The sequence below is a fragment of the Varanus komodoensis genome, unplaced genomic scaffold (genome assembly GCF_004798865.1).
Source record: "Varanus komodoensis strain SLA01 unplaced genomic scaffold, ASM479886v1 scaffold24, whole genome shotgun sequence".
Lineage (NCBI taxonomy): Eukaryota > Metazoa > Chordata > Lepidosauria > Squamata > Varanidae > Varanus > Varanus komodoensis.
Window position 1 is genome coordinate 2,852,082 of NW_025335641.1, and position 17,578 is coordinate 2,869,659.

Consider the following 17,578-nt stretch of genomic DNA (forward strand, 5'->3'; position numbering starts at 1 on the left):
CAAGACATCTTAGAACAACAATCAATATATCAAAACATGAAACAACGAAGGCGTATACAAAAAAGGAGGCCTTTGGGAATTTCATCTGTGGGTGTAAAGGAAGAATGGAAAGAAGGGAGAAAAGCAAGAGTAGGAGACATGGGTATGTACACATGCTTATGCCTTTTAAAATCTACTCAGGAGAATGTTCAAAGTATCCCACCAAGTTGTATTTTATCTATTTTTTTAAATAAAACATCCATGCAATGGGCAGACACCCCAATGCCCTCTGGATAGATTTAATGACAGCTTGCATCATTGCCCAGCCAAGACCATGTCATATCCCTTTCCTGCCACTGCTTTTGTTTGCTTAGCAGGGAAAGTAACTTTTGACCTCCAGATGTTTTAGCTTATAACTCCCATCAGCCCTAGCTGGCGTAGTCAAAGGCAAGGGGTGATGCCAGTTGTAGGCTAGGCCAGAACATCTAGTCCTGTCTTGAAAACAAATGATAGCATTTGCCATTTGTGTAGCACCATTCAAAGCACTTTATAAGCACCCATTGTAGTTCCAATCTTTACAACAACCCTGCTAGGTGAGTCTGTGCATTATTTCCCATATTACAGAAGAACAGATTGTAGTTGACAGAGTGTGGTTTACAGTGAGTTCATAGAAGCAGGAGTCAGACTGAGACTTCTTGATTCATAGCTTGATTTTTCAGCCAATATGCTACACTGGGTCTTGGTGGAACAAGAGAACACTCAGCCTTTACCATTTTCTTTTTAAAGAACTGTAAAAGTTCACAAGGGAGCAATGGCATTGAGGAGAATTGTAATGGGGGCCTATGATGCTAACAGAACAGTCAAAAGCAAAATACATTCACCAAGGGGCAAATGCATGTTTCCTAGTGACAATATATTATAGAGTGGGTGCTGGAAAATGTTATATTTATTCTTGTGGCATATAGAGTGCCACAGGGATGCCAGCACCCCCTTCTCCTGAAATAATAATTTTTGATTTTCTTCCTGTGAAAAAGAAGCCTTAAATGCTTCCAGAAAATTGGCTATGAGAATATAGCTTCACTTGCTCTGTCTGCACACCAAGAAACTAGGGGCCCAAAGTGTAACATATATAAGTGGACAAGTATAGTCTGTTAAATCTTGTGTGTACAGCTATCTCATCTACTAAGAGATGTTTGTTATAAATGCAAAGTCAGGGTTGGGATCAGCAATAGATATGACTGGACACCTACCAAAGTTCTACATCCAACCCATGAAGAACTGCTTGGACTTGCTTCGATTCTTTAACACTGCAACCTGCCTGCTCTTAGTCTGGCCCGGACATGAAGAAGGAGCAGAACTTGTGGCCAGACTGTCTGTCAAGCAAGAAAGAAGAACAATGATAGGGAAGTGGAAGAAGAGCAGCAGCAGCTGATGACAATGGTGGCAAGAAAGTAGACTCGCTGAGGGAGGGAAAGGGGGCCAAGGAGGGCCTCTTGCTCAGGGGCCCTCAGGGGCTGTGTGCAATACAAACCTAGGCTGAAGCCTCAATGGCAATTCATATTGTATTTATGGAGGAGCAGTTGGGATGCTTCTATAATCCAAGTCCTCTGTGATGAATATAAATAAGGTGTAGTGATTGTTTCCCAATAAAGAATATGCATTATTCAGGTCCAAGAGAAGCATTAGGCAATGATTATAGAATTTTAGGACGGACAGTATCTCCAGCAACACTTTTGGAGGGAAATTTGACCAATTGCCTATGGTTCTTAGCTCAGTAATAGACAGGGTTAAATGACAAAAAAAATACACTTTGATCTGTTCAAATTCTTAAAAATGGAGTTTTTGATCTGTTTAAGTTCTTAAAATGGAGTTCTTATCCATTAAAATGGAGGCCAGCATGATCAAGCTGTCCAAATGCTAGAAATCATGGACAGCATGGGCCATATTTGATCACAGGCCAAAAGTCATAACAGGTGGTCTGCCTTGGCAAACAAAATCAAAGCTGCTATGTAGATGAAGCCTTAACATTCAATCAATAAAGCAAAGCATTTCAAAGCTGAAAGATGGTTCCAACACTCTCTCTTAAATGTGAACAGAACATTTTATACAGCTACTCAAGCAGACAAAGAATGAAAAATGTCAAAGCACAAACAGTTAACCCTTTTACATTCAAGTGAAAAGAGCAGTACATAAAATCCACATTCACTGGCAGGCTATTGTCTACCTGACTTGTAGAGATGAGGGAATCCTTACTTCTTCTCTTTGGCGTATCACTCCAGGTATCTTTGACTGTCATCTGACACTTTAGAAACTCACTACCAATAGCACCAGCAGGAGATTCAGATTTAGGGGGAAAAAGAAGAGAGAAAGAAAGAAATGGCTTCAGAATAATTTTTGTAAGCATATGAATCATTTAACTTTCTTTATATTCCATCTTTTTAAAGACTCAGCCATAAAAATCAATAGCACCATTGTATGGCTGTTCTGTATGCATCCTTGTTAAGGGACAGCTGAGGCACTTAATGGTGTGAGTCTGGAAGCTAGGTCACCACTACAGTAATCACTTGATCTTTCTTTAGTCCCCTGTTCCTTACAACAGAGCCAGAAGGTCACCATTCCCGCCCGTCCCCCCATACAGGAATCAGAAAAACAATGGCGTTATTGCAGATAGCACAGAGTTCCTTTACAGAGTAGTAACATGTTTTTATTCATGCCATCTCAGCACAAAGAAAGGCTAGATGAATTAATTAATGTTTTCTATAATCCCACAAAACAAAAGAACTGCTAAATGAAGTTCCCATTTAGTTATTTATAGACAACTACTTATATAAGAAACAGATCTGAATTTTAGGTTCCGGGACTGATAGATTTAACTATTTAGCTGTTCAGAATGCAAAAATAAAATGAAATATCATATTGAGATAGCATTTTTAAAAAATGCATTTTAAAAAAATCATAAAAAGGAAAAGCAAACATAACTATATAGATTTGAATATATCCAGTTCAACACATGTATGTGAAACATGTGTATATATTATATATATGAAAATACAGATTTCTAAGAATTCCACAAAAGCATCAATAAAGCCAGACCAAATATCCCTATATGAATCAATTCACAAGTGGTATCTTTATGCTACTTGGTGAAATATTTAAAGTGTTGTGAATCCTTCAACTGATTGCCTTAGAGTAGGTAAGCATTGATCCTTCCAAAGATGTACCTGTCTTTGTCAAAATGTTTCAGGATATCCATTTGTACTGACCAAGCATTAACACCCAAGAAACAGACAGCTCACTTAAGAATTGGTCAACTGCATCAGAGCTGCAACATTTGACTGGATTTTCAAAAAACAATAACAGATCATCAGCATAAAGGATAATTTTAAGTATTCTTTGAGCATTCATGCTCAAAACCATGAATGCTCCTATTTTGTCTAATAGCACTTGCCAGGTTTCCAAACATTAATCAAATCTCAGTGGAGAAAGTAGATTCCCCTGTCTAGTACTTCTCACAAATGAAAAAATAAAAAGTTAAGGTAACTATAGGGAAATTAGATCCGACAGAATATAAAATTATGACCCATTTTTAAAATTCTACATGAAAGCACTTGGAGATAGAAATAACCACCACAAAGCAAAAATAGATTTCCAAATAATTTTGTCACCAGCCTTTTCAGCATCAAAAGAAACAATGGCAGTTTGGTCTGCTATTGGAATTTGAAGCTATCGTATATACAACTAATCTAACAACAGAAACCTATGGCTGCAACACAAGGTTCAATGGTCATAACATTATTTGGAGTCCCAGTTCCGACTCCAAAAACTTGGTCTAAGTTTGGAACATGGAATAGGCTTCAAAGTCTTACAGCCACCACAGAAAGAACTGCACAAACACTATCTTTGATCAAGTGTCCAGTAGGTGTTTGGGGTAATGATGAGGGGAGAGGATGAGATTATCCACCATGATACAAGGTATCCTGACAGTATCCCTTATGCTCCAAGGCACAACAATTAGAAAAAATCAGCTAAGCATTTTAAAGAGCAGGAGAAGCATGGAAACAACCTTTGCCTTTATACTTCTCTTGCCCTACATGGGATGCCTGTATTCCTCTCACTCTGGACAGTTTATTTATGGACATCCAGATTAAATTGCATCCTAACAGTATCAGCTGTCTAATGAATCCCATCTGATCTGATCAGAGCAATGTTGTTGAAATGCATTTGCTGGAATTTCAGTGACAATTTTAATAGCTACAGGAATTAAACAGGAATATTTGTATGTATGTATGTACATTCATGCATGTATTTAATTCAGTTTTATGCTGCCCTTGTAGCCATAGGCTGTCTGCACAGCTTACAGCATGATAAAATCCAACAACATAAAACAATCCAAGCACAATATAACATTCAGCTACAAAGACTAAGGATGATAATAAAATCTGTGAATAAATTAACTAAATTAGATAAAACCAAAATGGAAAAAATAGAAAAAATAAATACTATATTGTACACACACACCCCAAGAATAGAACATACATTAATAAATAAACCCTAAAGTAATAAATAAATATAGCTCCTTTAAAATCATGCCCCATTGGTAGCAACATAAATATAAAATTATAAATACATAACTTATTTTACAAATAAGTTTTTAGTTGGCTCCTAAAAGCCAAAAGAGTAAGTGCCAACCAGACTGTGAATGGGATTGAATTCCACAGTTTGGGGGCTATGCTAGAAAAACAGCCCCCCCCCTTCATTAGGGAGAGGAATTCAGGGGAGGTGAGGACTGCAGTGAATAGGCTGATTCACACGGAGAAAGGCCATCCCCCAGATACGCTATTGTGAGCACTCTGAATTGGTCCCAGATGGCACCTGGCAGCCAGTATGACTTGCACAGGACTGGCACGATATGCTTGCAAATGCCAGTCTTGTCAGCAGGTGTGCTGCCTGATTTCGACAAGTCGTAAGGTCCAGACCGTTTTCAAAGGCAGCCCCATGCAGAGTGCATTACAGTAATCCAAGCAGGAGGTTACCAATGCATGGATGACCGTGGTAAGGCTCCACTTTTCCAAGAAGGAGTGCAGCTAATAAATCAGCTGGAGCAGATGAAAAGCACTCCTGGAAACCAAACCCACCTGGCCAACAAGTGACAACTTAGGAACCAGGAATACTCCAAGGCTGCAAACCTAATCCTTTAGAGGGAGTGCAACCCCATCCAGAACAGGCTGAAAATTTCCCAGTTGAACAGATGGGCTCCCCACCAACAGTACCTCCATCTTATCTGGACTGAGCTTCAGTTTACTGGGCCACATCCAGTCCTTTACTGAGCTCAGACAATGGTTCAGAACTGTCACTGCCTCACATGGAGATGATGAAAATGAGAGGTAGAGCTGCGTGTCATTGGTGTACTGATGGCAGTTCAGCCGAGACCTCCTTTATATGTATGTTAAAAAGCATGGGGGACAAAACAGGTCATGGAACAGAGCAATAGTTCCCCAGCACCACCATCTGGAAATGGTCAGCAATACTTGTGATCCCTGCCAGGGCTATGAATCACTGTAATATATGCATCCATTACCAATGAAAAAGGGAACCCATTTCACAAATATGATAAAGCTTTGGAACTAACTGGTTGGACTTTTTTTAACCACTCCATTCAACAGGCAGACCAGGTGATTTCTCCGTATGTCTATTTGTACTTGTTTTAATCCTTTTTGCAATACACGATGGAACTGAGAGAAACTGCTCTTGTGAGGAATCTAAACATGGAAGATGAACAAGAGGAAACAAAAAGCTAAAGCATCTGTGTCTTGCTTTGCTGTTTAAACCCATACCAATTAGTATAAAACTTATAAAAAGTTCTATCAATAGGAGAGGTATATATAACATTACTTAGATCTTTAATCACTGGAATAATATGGCATTCTGCCATTATTAAAACAATAGGGCTGAACTGAAACATTTTTAAAAATCAGCACCAAAAGAATCTCCTTGCTTGGCCAACTTTCAGAGATCTTTGTGGAAGGGATGAAAATGTTTACCTGCTCAGTAAGTGCTGATTATGGTAATGACAGTCATGATGCTGATGCTGTGTGAGCCCTTCTACAGATCTGTTCTTTGAGTCTTATGCCCAGATTTAAAAAGTGAGATATACAATACATAGTTAGAAAAACATGCAGAGAAATAAAATAGATATAGAAAGGCATATAGAATAGTGCATTATCTATGCTGGGTGAATCAAAAGCAGGTTGGCTGAGCTCTCAACTTAATTGCAAAAGAAAAAATTTCAACAACTTTTCTAGTAACTACAGGAATGATGTCACCAAAAAAGTAAGATACATAAAACAGATTGCCTCTTCCAGGAAACTTAGATAATAAAGGCACACTCAGTTCCTTCCTAATATCCCAATAGAAATTGCAATATAATAAAACATGCATTACAATCTCTAAACCTGAACCACAGAGACAACAAGGTTGCAGTGAAGAAACTTTATTGAATTTTCTTTCTATCACGGCAGATGGGAAAACATTCATACAGCCTGGAATAACTGCCATGCAAAGCTTATAAATGAGAACAGTTTTCAGATAGTTTGCCTAGGTTATGCAGAACACTTCATATGTACAACTGAACATGCAAGACTTTGCTGCTGCAGATACATGCATTGTGCACAGAGATGGCAAGGAATGGGGCAAGGCACAAAGAATATGTTTTCCCCAAGAAATTCACCAGGCACCTTTTCAGCAACAGGTAAATGTGTACTTCTTTCTCCAGACATTTGAACATTTGTTATGTTCAGTTGTTGCGGGTTGCTTTGGGGGGTTTGTTCTATGCTCTGAGATGAAAAGTGGAGGTTTAGTGCATTATGAGTCAAACTTTGTTGAATTGTTATGGTATTATTTCATTTCTTGTTGTTTATATTGATTTTGTTTTTCTGTTAAGAGTATGGGTTTCTGTACTAGTGTTTTAAATAAATTTTGCAGTGACTTGCATAAATTAAAACAAGAGAATGCCTGATTAGGTCTTCATGTATCAGTCTGTGTATCAATGCAATAATTCTTTGGACTAGCCAACAGTATCTCAAATAGACTTTCAAGGGGGTTCAAATGGCTGTAGATGGTGGAGGGAATGGAAAATAATTTTTTAAGTTTCCTTTTCTTCACTCAAGCCAATGTAAAAATCAGCAAGGACAAACATTTTTACTTTTGTTGATCCACTTCAGGCACATAGTTAGACAGAAACATACATGTCTGAGATCTCCCAGCGTTGTGCTAGCCAGCCATACTGACTGAATCGTGGTGAGTACTGCAGGACTTTTTTCCTTACTCTAATTTGTCTTATTTGTTTTTGCGCTTCTGATTAGCTTATAGGTCAAATGGTATTTTGTTGTGAAAAACTCATTTAGAAATGTTTCCCTTAAATGTGTGATCATGCCAGATGTGGGTGAATGTGACATGGTATTTCAATACTTCCAGTGTGATCATAACCAAGCAGAGGAATATCTAGTACATTTCTTGATATTATTGGAAAAAGGGAAGTGCCACTTTGCTGACTGCTTTATGGATGATAAAATCTGTGTCTTTCATTGTGTATACCACCAGGCTCAAGAATACCAATAATGCACTTTATAAGTCACAATCTTTGAAGACTGTAAGTCAGTGGAGAAATTCATTTTCTATGTGCAATGGTATCATTAATTCATTAACTGGGGCCTCAACATGAGCATCTCCAGTACTGCAAGTTTAATGAAAACAACTGGGACATTCCAGAGCCGTTACATGAAGCCATGGCTAAGCATGTCTATTTATTTGTTTGTAGCATCAAACCAATTATAGGCTTTCATTCAGTGAGAATATGTAAGGCAGGGGAGGGCAACTGGTGTACCTCCACATAGTGTTGGACTCCAAGTCCTTCCTTTCCATTCCAGTTGGCATGCCCTTGATCAAGAATGATGGAAGTCATAGCCAACACTATCAGGAGGTTCACAAATAGCCTTCTGTGATCTAAGGACTATATAAGGAATATATAACCCTAAGTCTAAGCCTAAGCCCAACCCTTGGACTTACCGTAAGTAATTTATGAGATAAAACCTGAAGAACTATTTAGTCTAGATAAATTTAGTTGGTTCACTAAAACCATGTTGCAATACTGCAGAGGCTTCCAGGCAGTGTTGGAGCAAGAACTGGGGAAATGGCCTGTTTGGTGGTGGTTCCTCAGTTTGGACTTCTCCTTAGGAGGCTCACATTTGCCCCACACCTTTTATAGACATTGGTTCCATCTTGTTTTTATTGGGCTGCTGTATTTATTTATTGTCTTATGATTGCCGTTGGACTTGTTTAATTTCTATTATGAATTTCGCTTTGAGTTTCTAAACCATCCAGGAAGCATGTGATCCGAAAGTCTGAAAAATTCTTAAATGACATAAAGTATATCTAATGAACTCAGAAGTGCTTTGCACGCTGTATGTCTATTGTTATGCATTGTATGCTCCAGGGAAAATGTACAGTGCTTTCCAATTGGTTGTTTCCTGTGAATAAAGCATCTAGGAAAGTTGAAGCCATTGATTACTGTTGGGGATTGCTGTAAAATTGAAGTATTTTTCAATGCCCATTTCTTAGCAGTGGGAAAAAATATTGAAAACATAAAATTGGGGCCAAAAATTTCAGGTCATTTATTATTACTTCACTGACATGTAGTAAATGAATGAGGTTGTCATATCCTGTTAAATTTGAGATTCTGTATCGAATAATTCCAACAAGCACTTCCTCCAGAATCATTGCTTACAGGAATCATTTGTAAAATTGATACTATCCAATCCAATCAGCTATCCTGGGCACTGCAGTGAGTATGTTAAAATAGGCTGAGATTTTTAACTGGAGGAAGGGAGGAAGACCTGAAGAGGTGATCACAGCAATGATTCAATCATACAAAACCAGAGAGAGGTAATTAGTGAAGTGCCAGAAAAAATCAATGTCACTGAAGTACTTTTTTTCAATTTATTTATCACTCACTCAGAAAAGAGATGTGTTATGAAGGTATTTAATTTATCAGAGATACAAAACAGGTGCTGTATAGATGTCACCTCAGCTTACAGCCCTTTTAGATTCTTTACTTTGAGTCTAAATATAAAAAGTTGCTTGCTGATACATTTGTCAATGTTTTGTGCAATGGTTATTAAGGAGTGACTGTTTTAAACAGTTCCTCACTTGTAATTATGAAGAGCTACCAGTTGGTAACTGATTTTCACTGCCCTGAAATATATGGTGGTGTGATTTAATTAGTTTTTGACCAGAATTTGAAACTGACATGCACCTTGAAGCAATCTATGATCAAAGCCCTTTATTTCCGAGTTAGTGATGAAGCAAATCAACAAATATATTCAGAAAATTGATCCAATCTATTTCCATTTGAAAAGTGCATGTGGAAAAATGCGCACAAACACTTTTTTATCAATAGAAAAATATTTCCAAAATGTGCACAGTAGGTACATACGTTTGGAAAAGTATGCACAGAAATAAGAAAGATTTTGTGCAGATAAAAAAGGCATGGAATCTGATATGGTCATAGGTTAGAACAAGTTGTTAGAGAGATGATTTGCTGATCCTTACCCTCCCCCCCCCCCCCCCCAAAAAAAAAAAACACTTGAAGATTTCTCTTTATTGCACCAAACTGAAGCCTCTAAGCCTCAGTTCTGGATGATGTGATTATGAATACAGTCACTGATTCACTTTTGCATAACCGAAGAAGTCTGATCAGCCAAATCCTATCACGGTATACATAATGTAACCTATAATCATAGCCTTATATTATATGCTACAGAATTCTGGATGACACGTGATGTAAACTGGCAGAAAAGCTACAGGCATTTCTAGGATCTCACACCAGCAGGCCCAACAAAAATGGAATGTAGGGGCCTTTTGTTTTTGCATTAGAATCCACCACTGGTCACCCAATTTTCAGTCTTGTTTAATTTTCCTCAGATACTCACCCAGACTTCTTTCATGTATCAGAAATACATTTATTTTAAATGCTGGAAATTCCAGTTACCTTGTACAAGTGAGTAAAACTTCTGTGTATAAAAGACAGCTGCCACATCTAATGGAAGGATCAAGACAGGTTCCAGAAAGGAAGACTCAGGTCTGAGGTACACTCAAGCTGGGACTGCTAAACACTGAGGGATTCGTTGTCAGTTTTACTTCCACATGATCTAGTTGAGAATTTGTTTTGATTTGCTGAAAGCCACAATGCATCATAGGAGCTATTCAACAGAAAATGGCTTTGTTTGGCTTAACCAGACGAAAGGGCCAATTGCATGTGGTGTGGTGGTTGGAATGTTGGGCTGGGGACCTGGGAGATCCGGGTTCTAGCCTCCACTTGTCCAAGAAGCTCGCTGGGTGGCTTTGGATCAGTCACTCCCTCAGCTTAACCTACCTCACAGAGCTGTTGTTGCCAGGATAAAATGCAAGCATGTAAGCTGCCTTGCGTTACTCATAAGAGAAGAAAGTCTGGATATGAATGCAGTGGAATGTGGTGGTGCTGGTGATGACATCACTAAGAGATTATGTATCTTTCTCAAGTTTCATACAAGGCAGATGCCCTGGTCAAAAGATTCTCACAGTAATAGCAAAATAAATGCTAAGAAACAACTCGGCATCATACTAGCCTATCATGCCTGTAGAGGAGAAGAGGTCATTAACTGCAGTCTCAGTGGGCAGTGATCTGATCTGACACTGATTCAAAATTCCCCACCTTCAGATCACAATCGCCATGTATGGCTGGAAAACCTGCCCCACAAATCCAGAGTGTGCCCTGCTAGACTCATGGCAAGCGATCTTCCCTGGCCCCAGGTTGGCAGAGCTAGTGCCAAAGCTACAGTTCTAAGAGAACCAGAACATGGCACAGAGATTAATGGTCTGGGTGACATGCCCTTAACAGGCCAGCCATCCACCCAGTGCTGGATCTCCCTCTGCCCATCACTGCAGTGCCTCAGAGCCCTCACACACATCAGGCAGACACAAAAGTGGATGCAATGTGAGAGGGATGGTTCTTCCCTTTACTTCCTCCAAGAAGCTCCTGCCACAGGGACTGCCTGACAGGGACTGCCTGACATGCACATGGCAGGCATGCCATGAGTGGAGCCAGCTGGAGCCAGAGGTCAGACTAGATGGCCCAAGAGATCCCTTCTGACTCATTCTGTTTCTTTGTTTCTTTATTTTCCCTTCTATGCTATGGTTTCCTATTTTTTCTGCTTTGTATGATTCTGATGGGGAGGTCATTCCACTCCTCTGTACCTGGTGGTTTGGCTTTATCTGCAGCTTGTTGGAACACCAGGAAGAGAATGCTATTTGGTTGAGTCTTGAAAAGCCATGTTCTACTAAGGATAAATAGACATTGATAAATCAAATCCAGCAGTGTTTCCTATATTACCAAGCATCTTTTACTCTGTTATTAACAGAGTCATTTTAAAATGACCATTATTTATTTTAAAGCCTTTATATACTGTTTGATTAGCATAATGCTCTCAAAGCAGTTTACACAATAAAATATACAAAATCCAACAATAAAAACCATTTAAAACAGATTTGCCTGCAATAAAAAAATCTGTGTACAGTAATTGTTTTGCAGGCTAATACAGGTGGTGCAGTGGTTTAAACCGCTGTGCTGCTGGGCTGGTTGATCGAAAGGTCGCTGGTTCGGATCTGCACAATGGGGTGAGTTCCCATTGCTCCGTCCCAGCTCCTGTCAACCTTGCAGTTTGAAAGCATGCAAATGCAAGTAGATAAAAAGGTACCACTTCGGTGGGAAGGTAACAGCATTCCGTACACTTCGGTGTTTAGTCATGCCAGCCACATGACCATGGAGACTGCCTGCAGACAAACGCTGGCTCCCTCAGCTAGGAAATGGAGATGAGCACTGCCCCCTAGAGTCAGGCATGACTGGACTTAATGTCAAGGGGAAACCTTTACCTTTACAACAACACCACAGAACAATAAATAATAACAACTATTTCACATGTACCAGACAATTCAAGAGCCAATGTAAAACTAGAAAGTCAACAACCAAACAATTTCACGGTGCACTACTAAGACACACTTCTGTAAATGAGCTCCTTCAGATAAATTAAAATGAATCAGTATATATGACCTAGCATGCACCAACACTAATGCAATTTAGTGCAAATCCATGGGGGTAGTACATTCCAAACATAAGGCATTGTAGCTACTAGAAATGTGTATCTATATTATTCACCTTCCATCTACATCATGTTAGATATTGATCCGTGCTAGCTTACTTACCAGGTGGATTCAGGTAAAGTTAGGATCGTGTGTCCAGGAACTAGATTATTTCCATCTCTACATTATAGCTCTTTGTTTTGGTTTTAAATTAGGTCACCTTTAAGGGTGTATTTAGTCTATATACCTAGTGCAATGGGAAACACGTTCATGTAGTTGGGGAGCCAATATGAGCATTCTAGGGGTAATTCAAAGATTGATCTTTATAAATTAGAAGCAGCATGTTCAGGTTAGACAGATTAATTAAAACAGCTAGGTACATGCTGTTATCATACCAAATTTACATCTAGCATTAAGGCTGCATTAGTGCAATAAAATGAGGTATTAATCCTGAGTGGTGATAATTAAATCTGAATAAAGGCCACAGTGAACTTTTCAATTGGAACTCAGAAAAGGATGCACATGTCAAACGAATGCCGTCCATCAATGACAATGCAATTGTCATGCTTAAATAAGGCAAAACAGCCAACCAACAACCCAAAACCATGACAACGTGTATTAATTGCCTAGACTCTTGCACAATAGAAAGACATCATTTTCTGTGTTTAGGGAATGCACGTGTTATTTCCAGTATTGTAACATTTATTAAACTTGGATACAAACTTATGCTTATTGAAGACACATGATGGGCAGTTCATGTATTCATTGAATGTTCAGTGGGTACATTATATACTAAAAATTTCTATGCACCTTGCAGTGGCAGGGACACAGAATCAATATGAATACATTGTACACTCAGAACACACCCTGGAGCCACTCGCTGCTCTGTTTGCCACAGAGCAACCTGGGAATTTACGAGGTCACATAATAAGAGGGCACCTCAGTTTAGCTGAGTTGTTTGGACACCCAGGACAAACTTGAGAAGCCTGGGAACACCATGTTGAGTTCAGTGAAAGAGGAAAGTCGTTAAGGTGCAATGCTGTGGCCCATAGTCAATGTGTGATGGAAACAGTGCACTGACCTTGAACTGGGGAACTGGAAAACCAACCCTCTACAGTGGATGTTCTTCCAGGTCAGGAAAGCAACCTCATGCAGCAGGTAAAGTGGGAATATTTGATAGCTATGGAGGTGAGGAGAATAAGAGGCCAGACACGAACTATCCTTAAGCCTCTTCCTTCCCTCTCACTCCAAGCAGCATGGACTATTTGCCCATCTAGAGAAAAAAAATGCAGGGCTTAATGATCATGAGGCAAAGATCACCTCTGCCATTCTTCCTGGTCTGCATAGGATGACTTTATTTCTTCACATTCAGGGGCTAGCGTGTGTTAAATGTGCTAAATAATCAAGAAGCATGCTTTGTACTGTTTTTGCACCAAGGAATTGGTCTTTGGCTTGGCAGTGGAAGATGAGTGGGCTGTGAGTGAGTAGCCACATTAGTCTAAGATTCATATCTTGAAACTTGTAGAGAAACAAAAATGAGCTCTCACAAAATAAGAATGAAACCGAGGCAAACACCACCTTTCCCAGCTGCTCTTCCTTTAGTATAGCTTTCAGCTGGAAGCTGGAACAAGGCAGCATTCAGCTCAGACCATGGTAACAATCTGGACTGTAGTCAGCAAAGCATCATGTTACTCAGCCTGTGACGGAGAGAAACATGAATCCCCGTAGCATATATCTTACACTCCAGACAAGCCTAGTGTGCATGGAAATAACGATTGACAGTGCAAGCCCATGCCAAGCCTAAGAGAAGCAGGCAGGCAGGCAGGCAGGCAGGCAGTGTGTAGTCTTTGCTCAACGCTGCCAATGGATCAGAGCCTTGACCTGCAACCCCTTCTGCTGTTCTGGTTCTTGGCTTAGACTGAGCAGATGCTGCCAAGCAATCTGAACTGTGCCAGACTCAGAGACAAATAAAATCCGGTGGGCCTGGGGATGGACTTTGAGTGTTAAAGATTATTTGTGGCTTAGTAAAATAGTTGCAGTGAGGGGAGTCTGGCTAACAAGCAGGTACTCTCTGCTGCAAAGACTAAACATGGGTTAGTTAAACGCTATTGTTACCACTATCGTTCATTTATAAATGCCTGTATGGATGCCTTTGCTTAATGCAGCCGATGCTCCCATTTTGAAGTCCCCTCAAGAGGCTTCCACATTAAGCAAGAGCAGATTTTTGGAAGATTTATTGGAAAGAGATGGATGTAACAGTATCTCAAAATACATATTTTCATTTAGAAAATATGTACCTTCTGCACAGAGCTGTCATTTCAAAATGTGTTTTTTCCACTTTGTTGGTTCTTCAACAACCTCCAAGAAGCGGTGCAAAGAATATTTTAAAGTCTTACCTCTAAGTACTCTAATACTGTGAATGAATCCAGTTAATTATAGATATGGATAGATAGATGTGCTCATCTTATGCAATGGGAGTGATAAACACTCTGCACTGTACTAGATAATCCACAATACCCATTTCAACCACACTACAACCAAGTTATTGTGTGATAGTTGAAGTCAGGAACCAAAATTGCTTCCTATTTTGTAACTATGTTCATTAATATTAAAAAGTGCATACACATTGTGATTGTATTTTGTGTTTTGGTGGTCTTCTTGGAGATGCTTTATCCTTTTCTATCACTACTCTTGTCATGACCTCATTTGCCCGCAAAAGTGTCCAACCTAATTGGCTGTGATGACCTCCTGAGTTTCTCAAAGACATCATGGTGCTATGTATGGTATAATAACATCCCAGGCAAGACACAAACAAGATTATGTAGGGCTTTCCATGGAATAAAATGAAACAACCAAAGCTGAACAGAGTGAGAACAAATAATAATTATGAATAAGGATTATATTTCTGGAAAGGAACTGCCAAGGTAACAAAAGGGTATCAAGCAGAATTGAAACAACATGACTACTTGGCAAACTCAATGCATTTTTTTCAGCTGCAGCAAATGTGAGAATAGTTACTGTAGTCCTTACTATGACATGATTGTTAATGCAGTCAGCTGTGAACAGTCTTCCTTAAAACATGAATCCAGACATTAATAGGGATGCTTAGGCTGCAGTTCTAAGGTGGAGGCAGTATGCCAAGAGCCATAGGATATATTAAACATTGCCCTCCATAGGCAGTGACGGAGGTCTGCTCTTGAAGGGTATGATTCAATCCCAACTCTTTCATTTCAACAGCAGTGGGAAACTGCCATACCCCAATCTCTTATGTATTTATTTATTTATTAAGACATTTTTATGCCGCCCCATTCGCCGAAGCCTCGGGGTGGCTTACAACACATAAATAAAAATTAAAATATATATATTAGAATAATAACAATAATTTAAATTACACACACACACACACACACACACACACACACACAAAATATAATACAATATACAATATAAAATAAGCCGCCCTGGCCCGATAAAATTCAATAGTATTAACATTTAAAATGCTGCTTAAATAAAAAGGAACTTCAACAATGGGAAAATTAAAAGGCGGAGGGTTCATATGTATGGCATGGGCAAAATTCTGCCCAGCCTCCCTTTCATCGCTTTCCCCCACATCCAGAATTCAAACAAATAGAATGCAACTGCTCTTGTCCTGCTGTCCAAAGCCTGAAAAGTCATTGGATATGTCAGAGCTCTGACACAGAAGTCTTCTGATTTCTCAGGTAGGATTACTTTATTCTGTTTGTGTTTTACTCTCAATATGGATTACATTAAAAAGCAGGATGTGCACCATGTCAAAATTGTCCATTATTTGGAATTCCCAGATTGGCAGGCATATCCTGCTCTTGCGTCTGCCAAGGCTATGATGTTACTCCTTACATGAAGGCATCAGCCAAAAAGACCATCTCTGGGGTGGTTATCATTCAGCAGTATTCCTTGTTTTCTTACAAGGGGTGTTTGGAGAATGTGACATTTGAATAAAGTTTTTCAATTTGTACAAGCAGTAAAAATAAAACTAAAGGTTACAGATCTTAGTGTTGTCAAGATTTATAACAACAGCATGCCTTAACTGTGTTTTATAGGTTGCTTGAGCCATTCAAATTAAAGAGTGACCTACAAAAAATATGTGATCTTCAGAAAACAGGAGCGTGTTCGTGAAACTCGGAAGAGCTGGATGGCATTTTGAATGCCTTGAGAGTCTTGTAAAAGGAAAAGGTTGGCTCAGGTTCTGATTCATTTTAAAATTTTGGTTAACATTTCTCATTCAAAAGGCAGGAGTGAAAACATGACTCTCAAGCAACAAGAACCAAGCTTAAAACTGGCTCCTCACAGCTGTAATACCATTAGTGGTGGTCTTCTTGTTGTTAGACACGAAGTCATGTCTGACCCATTGCGACCCCATGGACAACATTCCTCCAGGCCTTCCTGTCCTCCACCATCCCCCGGAGTCCACTCAAGCTCACACCAACTGCTTCAGTGACTCCATCTAGCCTCCTCATCCTCTGCCGTCCCCTTCTTCTTTTGCCATCTATTGTTCCCAGCATTAGGCTCTTCTCCAGGGAGTCCTTCCTTCTCATTAGGTGGCCAAAGTATTTGAGTTTCATCTTCAGTATCTGGCCTTCTAAAGAGCAGTCAGGGTTGATCTCCTCTAGGACTGAGTGGTTTGATCTCCTTGCAGTCCAAGGGACTCGCAGGAGTCTCCTCCAGCACCACAATTCAAAGGCCTCAATCCTTTTGTGCTCCACCTTCCTTATGGTCCAGCTTTCACAGCCATACATTGCAACTGGGAAAACCATAGCCTTGACTATACACACTTTTGTTGGCAGGGTGATGTCTCTGTTTTTTAGTATGCTGTCTAGATTTGCCATAGCTTTCCTCCCTAGGAGCAAGCGTCTTTTAATTTCTTGGCTGCAGTCCCCATCTGCAGTGCTCTTGGAGCCCAAGAAATCTGTCACTACCTCCATTTCTTCCCCATCTATTTGCCAGGAAGTGAGAGGACTGGATGCCATGATCTTAGTTTTCTTAATTTTGAGTTTCAAGCCAACTTTTGCACTCTCTTCCTTCACCCGCATCAAGAGGCTCTTTAGTTCCTCTTCACTTTCTGCCATGAGAGTGGTATCATCTGCATATCTGAGGTTGTTGATATTTCTCCCAGCCATCTTAATTCCAACTGGTGATTCATCTAGGCCCACCTTTTTCATGATGTACTCTGCATATAAGTTAAATAGACAGGACGACAGTATACAGCCTTGCCAAACTCCTTTTTCAATTTTGAACCAATCGGTGGTTCCGTGTCCAGTTCTCACTGTTGCTTCTTGATCCGCATATAGGTTTCTCAAGAGACAAATAAGATGGTCTGGTACTCCCATCTCTTTAAGAACTTGCCACAACAAACTGTGGCAAGTTCTTAAAGAGATGGGAGTACCAGACC

The 17,578-nt window shown here is 39.7% G+C and overlaps 1 long non-coding RNA gene across 1 annotated transcript in view; it reads left to right on the plus strand.

Annotated features, from left to right (window-relative positions):
• The first annotated feature begins 6,424 nt into the window (after window positions 1-6,424).
• Window positions 6,425-17,578, plus strand: part of LOC123024581 — a 47,469-nt gene continuing 36,315 nt past the window's right edge. Inside the window, exons 1-2 of the long non-coding RNA XR_006414955.1 lie at window positions 6,425-6,727; window positions 7,200-7,275. This is a non-coding gene — a long non-coding RNA (uncharacterized LOC123024581). The remainder of the gene's footprint in view (window positions 6,728-7,199; window positions 7,276-17,578) is intronic.